Genomic DNA, 15,418 nt, shown 5'->3' with positions numbered 1-15,418 from the left:
ACAACACGGATGTCAAACAAAGATAGACTAGGGAAAAGATGAAGGAGAGACAGCGGAGACAGAGGCTAGAAAACAACAAGACATAGGTAAAGAAACAACACAATGCTAGGAATTGGAACGAGGAAACGACAGACAGACCGGACTAAGCAACATGAAGCAACACAACATGACTTAGGAAAGGAAACAACAAGACTGGTAATTAGAACGAATGACCGATACAATGAAGTGAGACAAAGGGACTAAAATACATCTCACAGACAAGACACACCTGAAACAGATAACAAGGAGGACGGACAAGGAGGCGGGACATGGGCGGAGACATGGACAATAACAAAACAGAGCCATTTGCTGAGAGAGCACATGGCAGGGAAAACAGACATGACTGGACGAAGGCTTGACACATATCCCTTCCTGTCTGATTGAGTTGATTACTTTCTATTCTTATTTTTCTCTATCCTTTCTCTTTCCTTCAAAATGTTTATTTTCCTGACCACTTACTTGCTGGGCTCTGTCTTTCTTTCCCTCTCTTTCTACATCAAAACCTTTCTTGTATTCTTTCTTTCACCCTTTCTCAGCCTTAATATTTTATCCTCTCTCTCTCTCTCTCTCTCTGGATGCTTTAAAAAGATGGGTTAAAAGTTTGGCATTATAGAATACACATAAAACTTTATGATATAACCATCTTTTCAAGCATCCTTCCTTTTAACCACTAGAATATTTCAAAGCTTTTCCTTTCTTTCATAAACAGGCCATACACCATTTTGCTTCGAGGCAATAGAGTGTTCACAAAGATTCCTCATTTCTTGTAGCCGTGACGCCCTCAAGATATATATTCAAGAACCTAGGTTTGGGGAAAGAGAGAGAGAATGAAACAGAGAAAACATTACTCAACTGCCTGAAGCATGTGATGTAATATCATGTCGCGTTCCAAAGATGTAAGAACCTACTTTTGTACATTATTCTCTTAAAAATGATGGAGCCATAAAGGGTCCTTTGCCCATTTTTCTCTCCATAAAGAGCCTTTCAAATATGATAGCTCTCTAAAAATATCAGGAGGAAAATTCTTTAGGGTAACAAAGAGGGTTCTTCAATAGATTTGTCCCTGAGAACGCTCTTTGGCACCTTTTATTTTTTAAGAGTTTAGAGCACACCCTTAACATCAGCAGTTCAGCTGAATCTTCAGAGTCCCTGTCGACAAAGAGGAACATGCAAATATAAATACATCATCATGAGAATATTTATCATTTCACAATTTCATGTCACCCGGCATGGCGCAGATGCTCCTGCTGGCTGACATATGGATCAGGCTTCACAAAAAAAACACAGAGCAGCTGAGCTGTGCATATCAATTCAGCCTTGTCCTGCCTGGGCCTCCTGGGAAAGCTCTTATCTTTTCAGGGCAACCCTGAAAGAGAAAGAGAGAAAGAGTGAGAGAGAAAGAGAGAGAGAGCACACACTGCTATCTCGGCCGAGCCGCAAAGGAACAGCAATGAAGGCAGAAATCAATTTCTCTCATTGTTCTGAGTGATGCATGGATGGATGCTGGTTCGGCTGCCAGTAGTAAGGGTTTTGTATGTCCTGGCATATTGTACAGTTTGCTTATTGCTGTGAAATTGTTTGGAAACTCTCACTGCTGCATTAGACTATGAATAGAATTTTTCAAAATACACGCAAAATACACAATTCAGGGCCATTTATTCTATGTAAGTCTTTAAAATTTAAGTTTTTTGTTTGTTTTTCAGTTTTGAATCACAAAAAAAAAATGAGAGAGAAACAGAAACAGAGACTACAGACCAAATGGATGTGTAGCTGTAAAGAAGGTGTTTCTGGAGGAAGAAATAAAGGATCACCCCAGCCTGCTCTCAATGTTACTGTTTTTATACAACCTTTATCCATTATATCAGCTCCACTCACCATATACATGGATTTTGTAGTGCTTTTCCTTTCACCCTGTTCTGTTATTGAACAGGTATTTTTGAGTGGTGAATCATCCTCTGGTGTCTTAGTATGTGTTACACTGGTATAAGTGGATCAGACACAGCAGTGTTGCTAGGGTATATAAACCCCTCAGTGTCACTGCTGGACAGAGAATAGCCCTTTAACCAAAAATATCCAGCCAACAGCATCCTGTGAACTGTGCAAAAATGTCTCTGACTTTACATTTACAAAGTCGACAAATGACACCAGGAGTCCAAGAGAAACCCCAGGCAGACATGGAAGATGCAGATATAAGGTATTGTTTAAACACCAACTACTAGTATGCTTAACTTTATTAAACTTGAATGAGCTTCTAAATTATTTTGCCAGAATGCCTAGAATATTCGACGACTGACTGATTCAGTGACTGACCAGAAACAGAACTTTGTTGTCTCGTGCGTGCGCAAGAAGTCATTCTTGTCACAGCTGTTTACAAGTGAGCTAATCAATCTAGTCTCAAACAAATCTAGGTCCATAACATACAAGACAATTGCATCTCTGATCAAGCTCTCCTTGAATAGTCCTTTAACAGGAATGTGCTTATAATCATCGATTAAATTCTCTCAAGGAAATGGAGCATAACCCACATTACAAAATGTTATTCCACTTATTTTATTCAACTTATGAATAAAGCTACTTATTCATCCCAGCCCACTAGAAATGTTGCTAATTCCCCAAATTTGTCAAAAGTACATAGTGCAGCTGTAACAGTCCAGCATCAGATTGAGTGTCTAAGCAAAAGTGCAAGGACACATAGTTAAAGGGCATTCTGCTGGCATTTAATGCTATGTGGTGCCACTTGGGATTCTGGGTAAATTTCTCCTTGCAATGACTAAACCATGTCCTATGAGCCTTGGTAGCTTCAGCAGTGTGAAAAACATATGTGAAAATATCAAGGATCAAGGATGTTGATAAGAGCACAGCCTCAGCTGGCCTTTCCCCACTAATCACACAGAGAATAGAACCAGCAGAAGGCTTCTTATTCCCTGGACGAGAATTATTTAGCTTTCATATAATTCTTTACTGGCCATTCCTGGCATACTCTGCAAAGTCATTATACTGCCTCCCAACTGACAGCCCTGGGGACCATTTTTGATTTAACACTATTAGATAACAAATCTTAGACAAAGAATGATGCATGCTTAATGGATGTTCCTCTTTACTTAAATCTGTCCCACTGGCTTGGGCATAAATTACATGTTCACGGAGGCTTTGCTACAGAAAATGGCCACCCGTCAATCAAGATTACAGTGTGAAATACTTGCGGTGCACAGTTAAGCTTGACACAGTGGAGCATGTCGGCAGAACCCACCGGGGAAAGTTCTTTTCCTCTTTTCTATCTTCTACCCTTTCTCTCTCTCCCTCTCCCTCTCTCTCTTAAAACTTTCCTCTTCACTCTGTCAGTTTCTCAAAGGCTCTCTTTTCTCCTACTGCCATGTTTCTGTGCTGATGCCCTCTGCATCGTAATCGGGAGCTCAGAGGTCTCCAGATGTATCTGGCAGCACACACCAGCTGAATGTCAATATACATTTCTGTCATCTAAAAGCATGGGCTTCTTTATGCAAATGTTGCTTACAATGGGGTGCAAAATTTGTGCAGTTCTGGTCCAATGACTTGTTAATTATTTTATGTGAAAATAAAATGACACAGGGAAATCTATAGGGAATAAATTCAATGTGACATTTGTTTATTTATTGTTTGAAACTTAAATATGCTTAAAACAACATAAAAAAAAAAAAAACAGAACATGATGTTTGACTAGCCCCTTCCTGGGTGTGTTTCTGCCTTGTGCCTAGTGATTTTGGGTAGGCTCTGGACCCACCGTGACCCTACTGGATAAATGGTTACAGAAAATTAATAAATTAATGATGTTTGACCCGGGTGTCCACACTCTCATCTGTGATCATGCACAAAAGTAAATACAGATGTTCTTGATTTCCAGTGTACACAGTTTAGATCTGAAAGGAAAAATCTTGTAAAAGAAAAAAGAGGAAACATACAAATGTGTTCACTGCATAAAGGAATGTCTGGCTGATGTGGTAGAAACGTCTGTGACACCCTGCCTTATATATTAAAGTGTTAAAATCCTATGCTATATCTCAGCTGCCTGCTGCTTGTCAGCTCCAATACATCAAGATAATTGTATGACATGGGCCCAATTCCATTTCCCCCCCTCACACAGCTTTAGGGAAGCTTCCCAAAATGGGCTCTTTGACTGCTTCCCAACCTTTAAACAAACACAGCCATGTACTGGAAATAAGTGATGCTAAAGACTGAGAATACACCAGAAAGAATAGCATTCGTAGTGTTTATCAACTTAAAAAGAAAGACAGCAGGAGCTAATCATGCTGAGTACAAAGCGAGGTTTTAGTGTTAATCTCAGCCGTCCAACAGCTGCTTGAACCTTCCATTTCTTCTCTCATTACACGCCACATCCTTCCATTTACACTCTGATTATTCATGGAAATGTAGTTAAATTAAAGTAAATCAAATATTTACAGGCAACGCTGGGGCCAATTTCATACTAACTGAGGGACTTAGAGATGGAGTGACTGGTCTCCAAAGCTTATTAGGGCATGATGTGATAAAGTTAATCTGAATAACCCTAGAATCTAGAAGCTTCAAGCAAAGAAGGTTAAGAAAAATGAAAGATTAATAATGAAGAGCTATAATTATGAAGAGAGAATATACTTCAGAGGACATGTAACTAGAGTTGCCCACCCTATATTACTGGCATCAAGAATTGACTGAGCCATTCAAAATCCTTAAGATTTTTAGTTGTTTTTAATTTTTTAGGATTAAGATAAAAAAAAATTTGTAAAATATGTATGCCTCTTTGACAGCAGAAAAAAAGATCTCTACAATTCAAAAGTGTGATATTTGTATTTTCATTCACCTATTCATTATTTTTAACTTTTAACACATCTTGCATTAGTCTATCACACACACTGATGCATCAAGTTCAAGTTCAAGAAGTTTATTGTCATTTCAGCAGTATACAGTGTTTACAGTACACAGTGAAACGAAATAGCGTTCCTCCAGGACCAAGGTGCTACATAAGACAATACACAACATTAAAGTGCAACTAGTGCAAAGCTAGTGCAAACATAAAACAGTGCACACACATTAAAGTGCAAAAGATATGGCTAAGAAAATACAAAACAATGTCCATACAGTACATACAATACATTGCAATACAAGACAATACAAAATCTTAAGTACGGAGGGGGTGAGGGAGAGAGACACTGCAATTTAACTGATTTAATTTAATCAATGTAACCATGATATAAACAGGATATGTGTAAACAGTACACTCATTTTCAGTCCAACAGACCAGTGTTTGCGTGAAGAAGTGTGTGTGTGTGTGTGTGTGTGTGTGTGTGCTCTTTCAGCCCAGTCTCAGTCTCTAGTTGTTCAGGAGTCTGATAGCATGTGGGAAGAAGCTGTTACGGAGTCTGGATGTGAGGGCTCGAATGCTTCAATACCTTTTTCCAGACGGCAGTAGGTTGAGGAGTGTGTGTGAGGGGTGTGTGTGATCTCCCACAATGCTGTGTGCTTTGCGGGTTTAGCGAGTGGTGTAGATGTCTGTGATGGAGGGAAGAGACACACCGATAATCTTCTCAGCTGTCCTCACGATCCGCTGGAGGGACTTGCGATCTGCCACAGTGCAGTTTCCAAACCAGACAGTGATGCAGTTGGTCATGATGCTCTCGATGACTCCTCTGTAGAAAGTGGTGAGGATTGGAGGGGGGAGATGAGCCTTCTTCAGCCTTTGCAGAAAGTAGAGGCATTGCTGGGCTTTCTTTTTGATGTTACTGGTGTTAGTGGACCAGGTGAGATTATCCGCTAGGTGAACACCAAGGAATTTGGTATTCCTGACAATCTCCACAGCAGAGTTGTCGATGTGCAACGGCGAGTGCTCACCCCTTGTTTTTCTGAAGTCTATAACCATCTCTTTGGTTTTGTCCACGTTCAGAGACAGGTTGTTGACTTCACCTCCTCTCTGTATGCTGACTCGTCGTTCTTACTGATGGGACCCACCACAGTCGTGTCATCAGCGAACTTGATGATATGATTTGAGCTGTGAATCGCTGCACAGTCATGGGTCAGCAGTGTGAACAGCAGTGGACTGAGCACGCAGCCCTGGGGGGCTCCAGTGTTCAGTGTGATGGTGCTGGAGGTGTTCCTACCGATCCGGACTGACGGTCTCCCAGTCAGGAAGTCCAGGATCCAGTTGCAGAGAGAAGTGCTAAGGCCCAGTATATTCAGCTTCCCGATCAGGTGCTGAGGAATGATGGTGTTGAATGCTGAGCTGAAGTCTATGAACAGCATTCAGGCATATGTGTCTTTCTTGTCCAGGTGGGTGAGCGCCAGGTGGAGCGTGGTGGATATGGCATCGTCCGTTGAACGGTTAGGACGATACGCGAACTGTAGAGGGTCCAGTGTGGGGGGAAGTAGGGTTTTGATGTGCATCATGACGAGCCTCTCGAAGCACTTTGTGATGACAGGTGTGAGTGCAACGGGACGAAAGTCATTGAGGCAGGACACAGAAAAATTCTTAGGCACAGGGATGATGGTGGTGTTCTTGAAGCATGTTGGAACAACGGCGCTGCTAAGAGAGATGTTGAAGATATCAGTGAAGACATCAGCAAGCTGGACTGCACATTCTCTGAGCACTCTGCCAGGAATGTTGTCTGGTCCAGCAGCTTTCCGCAGGTCGACTCTGCATAGAGTTTTCCTCACGTCGGCTGCAGTAAAAGACAGCACCTGGTCGCTGGGAGAAGGGGTGGACTTTCTCGCCGTTATGTTGTTCTGTGCCTCAAACCGTGCATAGAAATGGTTCAGCGCGTCTGCTAGGGAAGCATCTCCGTCACAAGCAGGTGGTGAAATCTTGTAGCTGGTGATGCTCTGGATACCCTGCCACATGCGCCGAGTGTCTCTACTGCTCTGGAAGTGGCTGTGAATGATCTGGCCGTGTGCCCGCTTTGCCTCTCTGATAGCTCTGGAGAGTTTGGCCCTTGCTGTTCTCAGGGCCGCCTTATCGCCTGATTTGAAAACAACGTCTATAGCCTTCAGCAGCGCACGCACCTCTGCATTCATCCATGGCTTCTGGTTGGAGCGGATGGTGATGGTCTTGGAGATGGTCACATCATCGATGCACTTCTCTATGTAGCTGGTCACTGATGATGCGTACTCCTCCAGGTTGATTGTGTTGCTGTAAGTTGCAGCCTCTCTGAACATGTCCCAGTCAGTGCACTCGAAACAGTCCTGAAGAGTAGAGATTGCATCTGATGGCCAGATTTTCAGCTCTTTCAGAACAGGTTTCGATCGCCTGATGATGGGTCTGTATGCAGGAATTAGCATAACAGACATGTGATCTGAGTGTCCGAGGTGGGGGCGGGGCTCTGCCCTGTACGCGTCTGGAACGTTTGTGTAAACAAGATCCAGCGTCTTCTTGGTGTCCACCTCGGACACTCAGATCACATCAATCACACACTCACACCTATGGGCATGTTTGCACAGCTATTAATGTGTTAAAATGTGTTTTTGATCTGTGGTAGGAAGCTGAGTACCCTGAGGAAACCCCTGAAGAACACACTAAGCTTCTTATAGACAGTGTACCAAGGCGGGGCCTGAACCCACTTCCCCAGAGTTGTGTGGCAGTAACACTACCTGATATGCCACAACTGCCACCCTATATGTTTTCAAAAAATTTTTGGAGACATATCGTACCAATCAAATGTTTGGACACACCCACTCAGGGAGGGTTTCCTATGATTTGGGCCATTTTCCACATATTGTGAATGTACAGTACCAGTCAAAATTTGGACATCTTCTTCATTCTTCGTTTTTCTTTTCTTCTTCTGCTTTTTTTAAAATTATAATTATCTAGGTTGTAAATTAAACTGGAAGACATTAAAAATATGAAGGAACACGTGGAATTAGGGTGGCACGGTGGCGCAGCAGGTAGTGTCGCAGTCACACAGCTCCAGGGGCCTGGAGGTTGTGGGTTCGATTCCTGCTCTGGGTGACTGTCTGTGAGGAGTTGGTGTGTTCTCCCCGTGTCCGTGTGGATTTCCTCCGGGTGCTTCGGTTTCCTCCCACAGTCCAGAAACACACATTGGTAGGTGTGAGTGAATGTGTGTCTTTTTGTTGACCTGTGAAGGCCTGGCGCCCCCTCCAGGGTGTATTCCTGCCTTGTGCCCAGTGATTCCAGGTGGGCTCTGGACCCACCGTGACCCTGAATTGGATAAGCAGTTACAGACAATGAATGAACATATGGAATAATGTAGTAAACAAAAAAAGTGTTAAACAAACCAGTATATGTTTTATATCTTAGATTCTTCAATGTAGCCACCTTTTGCTTTGATGACAGCTTTGAACACTCTTGGCATTCTCTCAGCTTCATGAGGTCATCACCTGGAATGGCCTTCAGTGAACAGCTGTTTCCTTGTCAAGAATTCATTTGTAGAACTGCTCACCTTTTTAATGTGTTTGAGACCATAACTTGGGTTGTGCCGAGGTAGGGCTGGTACATAGTTCTATACAGTGAATAGCCCTATTCCACCAATGACTAAGAAGATGTGTCCAAACTTTTATCTTGTACTGTATGTCATTTCATGCCTCAGGAACCATCCAGCTTTAATTTCATTTACAGCCATTAAGAACAAGTTATTCCATGTTTTAGGAAGCATTTCTTTGCATCTCTAAGAGGTTCTTCAGATTGATGGGGAATGTTCTATAGATGGTTCTACAGGGTGGGCCATTTATATGTATACACCTTAATAAAATGGGAATGGTTAGTGATATTAACTTCCTGTTTGTGGCACATTAGTATGTGGAAGGGGGGAACCTTTTTTAAGATGGGAGGTGACCATGGTGGTCATTTTGAAGTCGGACATTTTGGATCCAACTTTTGTTTTTTTAATGGGAAAAGTCATGTGACATATCAAACTTATTGGGAATTTCACAAGAAAAACAATGGCGTGCTTGTGTTCAAATGTGTTCAAAAGTGCTGCCCATTGTGTTGGATTGTCAATGCAACCCTCTTCTCCCACTCTTCACACACTGATAGCAACACCGCAGGAGAAATGCTAGCACAGGCTTCCAACATCCGTAGTTTAATAAGTGGTCAGAAACTTGTAAATAACTCATGAAAGAATAAAGCTACCAAGCACACCATTGTTTTTCTTGTGTAATTCCCAATAAGTTTGATGTGTCACATGACCCTCTTCCCACCCTGTATATAGCATCTTTTAGAAAAAGATTCTATATGGCACCAAAAGGGTTCTTCTTGATATTGTTACAATGTCAAGCGTGTTAAAATATAAGAATAATTTTTAGTACTTTATAGAACCCTTTTCAAAAAGATACTATATAGAACCATATATAGCACATTCTCCATCAATCTGAAGAACCCCTTCACAAAGCAAAGAACCCTTTAATCATGCAATACTTTCTATAGTTTCTCAGGTTCCAAATAGAACCACTTTCTTTACCAAAAGGACCCTTGTAGATCATTTTGTGTATGTAAATAAATATATGTAAATAAATATGATAATTGTTTGCCTTCATCTATGTGTGTTTAGGATCTATATGTTGATGAGGCTCCTAACTGATCAGAGATTTAGTAAGTTCCAGTTTACTTATGGTAGGAAACACTGCTCTCCTGCTCACCTTGACTAAGTGTCAGTCAGGGGTTGTTTCTTCTGGCAAAAATGTCATGTATTTGACAAGGTATAAAATAAGCAAATGTATTAGAAAAATTAGTTGTATTTCCAAAAAAATGTTTGAATATGCATCTACAGGTAGAAAAACAAAAAAGAGTTGTGAACAACTATTAACACATTATACACAGGTATCTGTAAACTATACAGTCATAACGTCAGGAAAGAACATATACATCAGTTCGGTCTGCCCTAAGTACTGCAGTGTTTAATGCATGAATATTTTAACTGGCTTTTTTAGCAGGCTTTTTTTTTACCTTCATCAATAATCAGGTTTCCTCTGCTAGCATAATGCTATTTTAACTAGTGAATCAGTTGCTTTTCAATTTGGCTAATTAAAGATGGTAACAAGCATTCAATATGTTTTTTTTTTTGGTCTTGAAATGACACTCTGCCTTCAGAAAGTCACTACACATTCTCCATGCACACCCCAGGTACATAGGGTTGCCAAGTTTCTAAAATCAAAATGCAGGGGCTAGGGTACTGGTACACACTTGTAAATCTTTCTCAACTGTAGTCAATCAGATAAAACATTTTTGTTATCAGACATTTATTAAGCCACCTGCCATCTGGACTGTCAGTGCCTGTCACTTGCCTTTTTGAACAATGACAAAGCAGAATCTGTCCATGCATTTTGCAAATAATGTATTACCAGTTTAAAATAACTGTATTATTTAAGTTGTTCCTTAATTAAAATAAGATCTGAAGTGAAAGAATCTTATTGGTCTAAGAGTCAAAAAGACATCCTCATTACATTATCATGTCCAGTCAAAATGTCATAGAATTAATTGTTTATATAGGGCTTGTTTGCCTTACACTCTAATAATAGTTTATTAACATTATTGTTAATCTATATGAAATAATCTAATGTGATTTTAATATATAAAGAATTACTTTGATTCAAAAATTAATCTGTGATGTTTTGAGGGAGACTGAAATGTAGTTTCTCTAGGACACGGTGCTAACATTAGTTGTAGTTCACAGTTTTTCAGCTCTGAACTGCTGTTCTCAGCGCTGCCGCAAAACAATGCCCTGTAGATCGAGGGACTGTGACTTCATTGGCTGCAGCACTGAATGATGGACAGGTAACTCTGGTTGCTCTTTGGCTAAATAAAGGTGACGACCAATGAAAAGTGTGTTATGTTTTTAGTAGCCATGGAGGATCTGCCTCTCTCTCCACCGGAACTGCGTGTTTCTGCATTAGTGCTCTAAAGGACAAATGGATAGCATCACTGCGGCACGGTGGCGCAGCAGGTAGTGTCGCAGTCACACAGCTCCAGGGGCCTGGAGGTTGTGGGATTGATTCCCACTCCGGGTGACTGTCTGTGAGGAGTTGGTGTGTTCTCCCCGTGTCCGCGTGGGTTTGCTCCGGTTTCCTCCCACAGTCCAAAAACACACGTTGCAGGTGGATTGGCGACTCGAACGTGTCCGTAGGTGTGAGTGAATGTGTGTGTGTGTCTGTGTTGCCCTGTGAAGGACTGGCGTCCCCTCCAGGGTGTATTCCCGCCTTGCGCCCAATGATTCCAGGTAGGCTCTGGACCCCCCGAGACCCTAAATTGGATAAGCGGTTACAGATAATGGATGGATGGATGGATAGCATCACTAGATATTCATACATTCATTCATTATCTGTAACCGCTTATCCAGTTCAGGGTCGCAGTGGGTCCAGAGCCTACCTGGAATCATTGGGCGCAAGGCAGGAATACACCCTAGAGGGGGCGCCAGTCCTTCATCACTAGATATGAATGAAGAAAATAGTTGCAAAAGCAAACCTGATTAGTATGTCTGATATTTTAGCCATAATAGAGAAACAAAAAATTCAGAGAAAATCAGTGTTGCTAAATAAACATAAAATTGATTGTCTAGGTACATGCAGGCTAAAAGTAACTGCATCACATACAGTTCTATGTTGTTGCTGAAGGTCTAGATTCACTATTAGATGACAAAGCATGTGAAAATGTGAAACTTGTAAGAAGTGTCTACAACATCTTGGTGTGTTACCACACACGTACAAAGTTTAGCTGAAAGAACATGCAAAGCCAGTAGTGCTCTTGGCAAAACTACCTCCGCACCACTCTGAATAAGGCTAAAAAGGAACTGGATAAAACAATTATGCTTGGAGTAATCCAAAGAACTGAGGACCATACAAACTGGGTAAACTCCATGGCCTGTGTTAAAAAGAAAAATGGGGATCTATCCAATGTGGGTTAGTGTCAGATCAATAGCGGTGATTTTGTTTGTTAACTTCACCATTCACATAAAAGTTTGCCTCATCACTAAACAAAATCTTCTGTGTAAACTGAGGGTCCTGTTACAATTTTTGTTTTGCTCATTCTGCAAATTCAGTGCACTGATCTGAGTCATCCTCGTTGAGATGCTGCAGCAGCTGGAGTATGTAAGAGTGCCATTTGTGAGTAGCTAATATCCACCGAAGGGATGTTCGACTGATGCCACTCTCCAGTGACATGCTGCGAGTGCTACGCAGTGGGCTCTTGCTGAATGAAGCTAGGACAGCCACTGATGTTTCTTCATTATTGACAGATTTCATGCGTCCACATTTTGGCAAATCCAACACTGAACCAGTTTCAGGAAACTTGGCAAGCAGTTTGCTAACTGTATCATGGGAGATACAGTGGTCTCGTAGGGTGTCTTGCATTGAAATCTGCAGCAATAGCCCGGTTACTGCAGTCACCAGACATCAACACAACTTCTATCCGCTCCTCACATATTAAACTCTAGAAAAAGAGAAACTTGTAAATACAAAGAGAAACTTGTAACTAACTCATGAAAGAATAAAATTACGTTAAAACCATTGTTTTTCTTGTGAAATTCCCAATAAGTTTAATGTGTCACATGACCCTCTTCCCATTGAAAAAGCAAAAGTTTTTGGTTACAAACGTTACATACCTTCCAATCCGAAAGATGAGCAACTCTAAAGTTATAACAAAAAGAAAGAAAAACAGAAAAAAATGAACAGGCCATACGTACACAACTGATGCAATGATGTGGAGATGGCAAATGTCAATATTTTATTCATAATAGAACATAGATGACAGATCAAAAGTTTAATCTGAGTAAATGTAACATTTTAAAGGAAAAATATGTTGATTCAAAATTGAGCATATAACGAACAGCTGGAAGACCAATTAACACTAATTAGGTCAATTGACAACATGATTGGGTATAAAAAGAGCTTCTCAATGTGTCAGTGTCTCTCTGAAGCCAAGATGGTAAGAGGATCACCAATTCCACCATTGTTGTGCAGAAAGATAGTGCAGCAATACCAGAATGGTGTTACCCAGCGTAAAAAAGCAAAGACTTTTAAGTTAGCATCATCAACCGTGCATTACATCATCAAAACAATTGCTGTGAGTAGTATATATCCTACACCTTCTGTCAAACACCTCTGTGAATGATTTATGACCCCTTGATTTATGACCCCTGATTTATGGCCTAGGTTATAGGTCAGTACAGAATGTCCTTATATGGGCTTCTCCTCACACCTACTCCCACCCTACCCCCCACACCCCCAACATATGGGGGGGGGGTTGTGCTTGCACGTGGCATTTAAATTGACACTGGTGGATTTCTATGGCTAAACGCTTTTAAAATGTCTACAGCGTGTGTAAATTAGTCTCTTTTTAGAGATTCTACAGTTACACCAACTATTAGTTCTGAAACCAACTTTGCTTATGCGCCAAGAAAGAAATGTCATGGTAAAGCATTTGGTAGCAGTCCTCGCGAATATTTTAGGGGTGTTAAAATTAATCTGTTTGATTCTCTGGCTTATGACGTTTGTGGGGTGGTCAAAAGCGGATCACCGCCTTCCAGTGATGTCTGTTAAAAGAAACATAAGTCTGCACTGAAACCACACGAAGTCCAACATGCAAGCCATCATGTTTGAGGATATTCTTCCAGCAGACCATCCCGACACCCATGGACCTATGTGGTGTGAAAATGATCGAGTGTCGGACATTGAATATATGCCGATTGACACGGGTCGCGGGTTTGTAAACTACAGCTATGGTGAATCGATTGCAGTTGCCGAAGCGGTATCAGACAACAGTTTGTTGGGTCAATATGGTGGTGATCTCGGTTGTGTGGACATGGCGTACCCGCATGTTTTTAGACAAGACCCGGCGGGTGGTTTGGAAACGATGATGTCTAGACAACTGACAATCGCTGAAGCTCCTGAAGACAATGCTATATCTGCTCCGATTGATGTGGTGGACGAGCAAGTAAGCTCTATGGCGCTAAAACTGATAAAGTCCACTGTCGTTGTAATCCTACAACACATCATAAACAACAAGCTGAAGGAAACATGTCTTGGTTGTGAAGTGGATCACCCTAGTCAACGTCGACATTCATGTTTGTTTGAACCTGATATCTTCCTTTTTGAAAAATACTATAAAGATATAACAAGGACATTGTTCACACCCGCCTTAAAACATGCCATGGCTGGGCTTCTAAGGTGTTTTGGAATAGAACTACCCCTTCTAAAAATTCAAGGATGTGTTGAAACAGTCGTCTGTGAATTACAATGCCGTACATTGTGGAAAAGCTGCAGGAACTAAGAGAAAGCCTGATTGATCAAACGTCTGAACAGTTTGTCAGCGACGCCGTTGACTGTTGGGAAGGTGATTCAAAGACTTGCAGAGTTGTTTAGGTGAAAATGGGGATAGTTTGCGGACACCAGAGTCTGTCAAAGCGTGTGCTGAAACACCATGTGAACTGCGAATTGACACGTTTGTTGTATAAATGTATTGACAATAGTGTGGATGATTTTACACTCATTAATAGCATGCATGATGTCAATGTTAAACGTTTACAAAATTTCAAGAATCAAATGAATATTGTTAAATCAACATCGCATAATTGGCGCCAGTGCATTTAGTATCAAAACCAAGCCAGCTGATGTGACGAAAGAAAACGAATCTAGCATGTTTAAAACGCTGTATGGTGTGAGAAACAAACTAGACAAAAAAACAGATTTAAGTACAAGATTGGTGACGTTGTGCGTATTTTTAAAGTCAGGGGGCTTTTTACAAAGGGGTATGAGGAGAACTATACACAGGAGTTTTTCACTATATCAGACTGTATCCGACGACAACCACCCGTTTATAAATAAAAACAAGCAGGAGGCCAGTGGTTATCCAGCACATGCTGTCACAGAGGTAGAGAGGGCCGAATACATCAGGGATTATTTTGAAAAGGAAAATATCCAACTGAATCCGGACAAGATATGCCTTAACCAGGCGCGTCGCTCTATTTACAAATTGTTGTTAAACAGCTTGTGGGTCCATTTTTCAATGAGGGAAAACCTGCCCGTATCTGCAGTGTTGACGGACCCTGAACAGTTTTCACAACACATCTTTGGTGACGGCTATGAGGTTAAACACTTTTCATTTGTGTCAGACACCGCCACACTGATTCAGTGGTGCTATTCAGATGGAGACAACTGTCCGACACGTGATATTAATGTATTCCTCGGAGCATTTACAACAGTGCACGCTCGTTTAGAATTGTATAATCTAATGGATAAATTGGGAGACAGATTGTTGTATAGCGACACTGACAGTGTTATTTTTGTTTCTCGTGAAGGTGATTGGGAACCCCCTCTGGGGCCTTATTTAGGCGATTTGACAGACAAGATTGGTGGTGGTGATTACATTATGGAGTTCTGCTTGGGAGGTCCTAAGACGTACTGTTATCTT

The sequence above is a fragment of the Hoplias malabaricus genome, chromosome 18, assembly GCF_029633855.1.
Source record: "Hoplias malabaricus isolate fHopMal1 chromosome 18, fHopMal1.hap1, whole genome shotgun sequence".
Taxonomy (NCBI): Eukaryota; Metazoa; Chordata; class Actinopteri; order Characiformes; family Erythrinidae; genus Hoplias; species Hoplias malabaricus.
This window is presented reverse-complemented; position numbering follows the sequence as displayed.